The sequence below is a fragment of the Lytechinus pictus genome, chromosome 4, assembly GCF_037042905.1.
Source record: "Lytechinus pictus isolate F3 Inbred chromosome 4, Lp3.0, whole genome shotgun sequence".
NCBI lineage: Eukaryota > Metazoa > Echinodermata > Echinoidea > Temnopleuroida > Toxopneustidae > Lytechinus > Lytechinus pictus.
Window position 1 is genome coordinate 19,115,573 of NC_087248.1, and position 5,589 is coordinate 19,121,161.

A 5,589-nucleotide genomic window follows, 5' to 3' on the forward strand; every position below is an offset into this window, starting at 1 on the left:
TTCGCGATGCATGGTGGAGCGCAAATGCACTAGCTTGGACATCTACTGGTCCCAGTGCAAGCCAACGATAACGTGAAATAGTGAGGGTAGTCATAACGGGTTCCAACTTATCACAAGCCCTGAAACACCCAACCGGTTCGGCCGAGGAACGGTGAGAAAATAATCACTGGTAACAGCTGCACTGTATAGATGAAGTCAACAAAGAGCAGTTTGGAGCACTTGCCCGGCTCTGCCGTGACTGGTTTCTTCTATTACTTTGCCCCTTTTTTACTTGAATAATTCAATAAAGGGGTAGTTTTCGCAATTTAAGCGCGGGAGCGGACGGACAAGCGATGAAGCGCACACACGCTCGCCTGTCTACTTGTAACACACACACACCACACTGCGCGCTAATCGAAGAGCACACTTGTTGCGCATGTGCCGGAGACACACACGACCAATGATCAGTCGGTAAACTTTACACCGCACATGCGCAGTGACGACCAAGATGGCTTCTTGATAATTTGTTCTACTTTAGCTGGTAGGCGATTAAAAGAAGTCGCCTGTCTCACAATTAATGATACCCACCTCGCAAGGGTTGCGGTTTGGTTTTCTTTCTCGACTCCATCGACATTATGAATATGCAGTGAATTCTATAAGCCGCTGGCTGCATTAAGTTAACACTACCCCGCGCATCCCTCTATTTTCCCACCGCCTCCTTGTAATCTAAATCTGATTTTCAGATGTTTAAATGGCGATTTGAAATTAATTAAACAAATCAAGTGTGAATCGCTCATAGAAATGCCATGAGCAGTGTTTAGGCCTTGCCACTGATCTGACAGTCTTATTCATCTCTATTTTAAGCCGACGCATGCCATATGTCTGGTCGTCAAGTCATATTCATTTCAAAATATTTTAAATCTTAGAGTGGGTCATCACGGTTATATGAACGAGTTAGACTCATATTTTCGTTAAGAAATTCGCCAATAATATAAGAAGATTAACATATTAGGCAAATGAACCATCATACTGCTGCAGTACCTTATATTAAGACAAAAATCTTCTTCCCTGTAAACAAAATGATATTGGAATTGACCTATCTTTGTTGATATTTTTATATTATACTTCAGTTATGGCAGGTGAATGTTATTTCTTATTACATAATGATATATTTTGAAATAATCCCTATTGCAGCTCATTCTTTGTCGATCATTATAAAATTAATTATCCTTGACATTTCTGGCATGCCCGGGGTATCTCAGTTCCGTTATGCCCCACCCCCTTTTAAAAAATCGCTTGATTATGATGATGGTGCATGCAGCAAATAAATCTATTGAATTTTAAATTTGTGCATTATTAATGCCAATTTATGCATGAAAGTTTAATCTAGAAATCTATAAATCAAATCCATCAACTGCTCTTTTTTTTTGAAAAAAAAATAATTGGGTGTTTTACGGCGAAAATAAAATTGTCCGCGATGTATTTTGATCAAAATCAACATTGAAATTGATTTATTTCAAATAGTATAAGTTAAAATAGTGCCGCAGTTTATGGCTAGAAAAATTGAGATGGATAAAAACATGAAATCACTTTTTTTTTTTTTTTTTCTTTTTTTTTTTTTTGGGGGGGGGCAGATTTTAACTTGACACGATTAATGCACTAGCTTCCAAAATGTTGCATTAATTCGTAACCGCGTACACGGGCATTGCAAATTTGCTCTCAAAAGTTGAGCCAAATTTTTGACAAAATTATTGTCATGAAGTGTCACGCGGCGCAAGCTGTTTGCTTGTCGACCACAAAATAATTAGGGCCCTACTATTCATTCATCAAATATAATATTTGTTTGGAAATCTGTTAATTTCTCATCATTTCCGTGTTTACCTTTCATTTCAACAGCCCACAATAGTTTGTCCATATGCAAAATAAATCACAACTGGTTAGAAATAACGTTGATTATAATCTTTATTAACGAATTTAATTTATTTTGTTATGGTATCCAGTGAGTCCAAACTGAACTCAACATTTATTCAATGTTTTCGACACCATCCGTCTAATGGTTATACTGTATAGCATTCAATTCACATGGAAATGAATCACTTACTTATTAATTAATGTCACAAATTAATGAAATTATATTGATGCCATGATTAATATTCAAACAAAAATTCCTTATGATCCCTTTATTCATACCTCTAGACATTAGTAAGTTTTTATTCGTTTTTCTCATTATGCTGAGCAACGAGACGTCTCTCAAACGATTTCAATGTTAAATCTTCCATCCCTTTCTCCTGTTAAATCTTTACTTTAAACTTACCTGTTTCTTTCCTAAATCCTACACTGCAAAAACTCCGGTGATGATTTAACACTATGCAGCTCGGAATCTTATGTCCACACCAGAGAAGTATTGAAACACCAGTTTTGGAATCAAACCGATCCTGTTTTAATATTAAATTGTGTTGTATAAACACCTATCTGGTGTTAGACCAAAACGAAACTTCTCTGGTGTGGACAAAATATAGATTCCTTGCTGGTGTTAAATCAACATCAGAGTTTTTGCAGTGTAGTATCATCATTATAACCATGTTGAAATAATTCCATACATAGCTAGTTTTCCCCCCTGATAATTAATAAACATTTACATGTTTTTTGACAAATGTCTTATGCTCGCCTTTGATTTAATTATGCTTGGTTTTATTTTCATGCTGTATCAGTAATTTCTATCATTTAGCTAGTTTGCATCCATAAAATTACTTTGTTTTATAACTATGTTAATATTTATGTCTTGCAATGTAAATCGCATAGAGATAGATTTTTCTATTCTGCGCTTAATAAATAAATCTTTATTGTTATTATTATTATCAAAATCCTTTGTTTCGAATTCCCATAATTTTCATTGTAGCAATATTTCAAAACAAGCAATCCCCAGCTTTCGGCCCATCTCCAACTATCAGTCAGGCATGCATAACTTTCATAGCTGGATTCTGTGTCGAAACAAGCCAAGCACCCGAGAAACCACGGAGCTGGCAGCCCGACGCTTCCCCGTACGTGGAGAAGCAAACACCGCTAATCTCTCAGCAAATTTGAGTTGGCCGGCCCACTTGCAACTCACCTGGGAATAAAACTCGATCTTTTGTAAATTTTCTCTTTTAATTGGAGACGTTATGTAGGTGGAGAAAGCGAGCTACAGAATCACAAGAGCGAAAATATAGAAAGCAATAATCATGGTAATAAAATAAAGGCAACCGTTTCCTCTTTTGTACAGAGTTTTCTCGCGAAAAGAATAAAGTGGTGATAAGTGTTACAGAGTAAAGTTCATATTCTGTTCTACAAGCATCTGGGGGGTTCTCCAAACGTAGATTGCACTATTAATAGTGTATTGTATCGATGACTTTCACTAGCCTATTTAAACGCCATTTAACCGAACAGCTTGCGCGCCTTCAATAGTACAGCTAGGGTTTATGCAAGACAAAATAGTTGTTTGATTTCAATTCCATGTCCATTCTATTCTCGTGTAGTCCATTATTTTCCCGTTTCCTCCACCAATTTCGACACATATGTCACCTTTTAAATACAAACTTTGAGAGGACCCCGATGTTATTGAATCTTATATGACTTTGATTTGAAACAGAAGTTTGAATACCCCACTGGGACGAGAAAAACTCTTTAAGTTTTTAACTTTTTTTCAATATGCATGGCCAGTTGGCCACTCAACTTCGTGGTACACATGGGATTGTGGACGTGGTACCTGTACGTGCATACCCGCTGTTTAGACTGCATGCAGGTCCTTAACTAGTGGGGAAAGGGATCGAGGGGAGATCTGCAGCGTTTTGATGATTTTCATAAATTCGTACACATAAGACTAACATCATGTCTCAATGTTTCTTAGCTAAATGTTCCGTACGAGCGAAGTAACATTTCAACAACAACAAAATCCTAACGAAAAGTTATTCATGAAGATAATTATACTGAAAAAAAAACTTGGGTGTTAAACCTGTCACCAGTTGGTGCCCCTGGAGGAACACACCTTGAATTAACACCAAATCTTTGCACCGGTGTAACGTGACTGGGTGTGATGTGGTACACCAATTAAATAACACAGTTTAGGCTGTGTTGGTTATCCTTAATTTTATTTTATTCTATTGACGGAATCAATAGTTGATCCCTGAAAATTACAAGCGTTTAAAATTATCAAGCAATTCAAAGAATTTCTGATCAACCAATTTTCCTAAAAAATTAAAACCGGGCATTGTGGCTCAGTGGTATAGAGGCCGGTCCGCCTTATGAACGGGTGGTCGTGGGTTCGATCCTCGGCCGAGTCATGTCAAAGACTTATACAAAACGGGACCTGAACTGCCTTCTTGCTATAGTCGCCTAGCATTTAGATCGGAGACCGTATGATAATAAAAACATATTTATATGCAGAGCCCGCTGGTAGAGTAGTTTCCAAACTGAAGTGGCTACCCTGGTAAATAAATCATTATTAACATTCTACACCTGGGTCTAGTGCAGCACAATGTGGATAAAATAGGTGCCTGACTTCTTTACAATGTTCAAACTTGAGTGCATGCAAGAAAAATATACATATACGTAAAAATTACGATTCTTGACGATATTATAGGTCCGATTTTCCTCTTGTGAGAGATAGAGACAGTTAATTTGTGAGAGGTAGAGAAAGGCAGAAACAGTTATTGGTACTTTATTGTGATGTTGGCAGTATTAATATTAGAGCTATTAACACCTATGCTAAACACACTCGGTTGGGGCCAGATCCCAGTCAAGATTTTTTTCCAAGATTGATGTTACCTTTGCAAAATAATTGTAATTCATTTATGTATTTATCATAATTGCTTTCTTTAAGTTTCCGATTTTCCTATTTGACAGTTTGACATACAATATGTCAGACTTTTGACCTGTATTTATGATTAAAATGTAGGGAAAAAAATATAATTTCTTCTTCTTATTATTATTTTTTTTGCTTGAACGCTTTGTAAAAAATAGTCAAATCGTTTGCATCAGTATTAACACACTGTAAAATTCTGGGGTGTTAAAACTGACATCATGCATTTTTTTGATGTCCATAGACGGCCACAGTGACCCTAAGGTGTTAATATTACACCAACTGAAGAGTGTAAGAGTGACAACCAAACGTATTGTAATAGCAGATTGGTTAACCAACATAGGCCAATAAACATTATAAACCTACCAACTATTGGTTAAAAGAACATTACATGCAAAACGAATGGAGATTTTTCTTAACGAACAGTTATAGTATGTTCAACCGGTCTACCTTCATTTAGTCTAATGCCATTCCGTCCATCAACATTTCGTCTAAAAAACATTGTTCCAATAACCATTTGGTTCAATCATCACTTTGTCTAATCGCCAGTTCGTCTATTACCATTTCGTCTCTAAACCAGTTGGTCTAATATTCGTTTTATTTTCATTCATTTTGCCCAAAGTCTTGTCTAATTAGACCAAATGGTATATGGACTTAATGGCTATTGGACAGACTGGTTATTAGACGAAATGGTGAGTGGACGAAATGGCAGTTAGACCATGTGGATATTGGACGAACTGATGGTAGACCAAGTGATAGTAGACGAGTTGGTA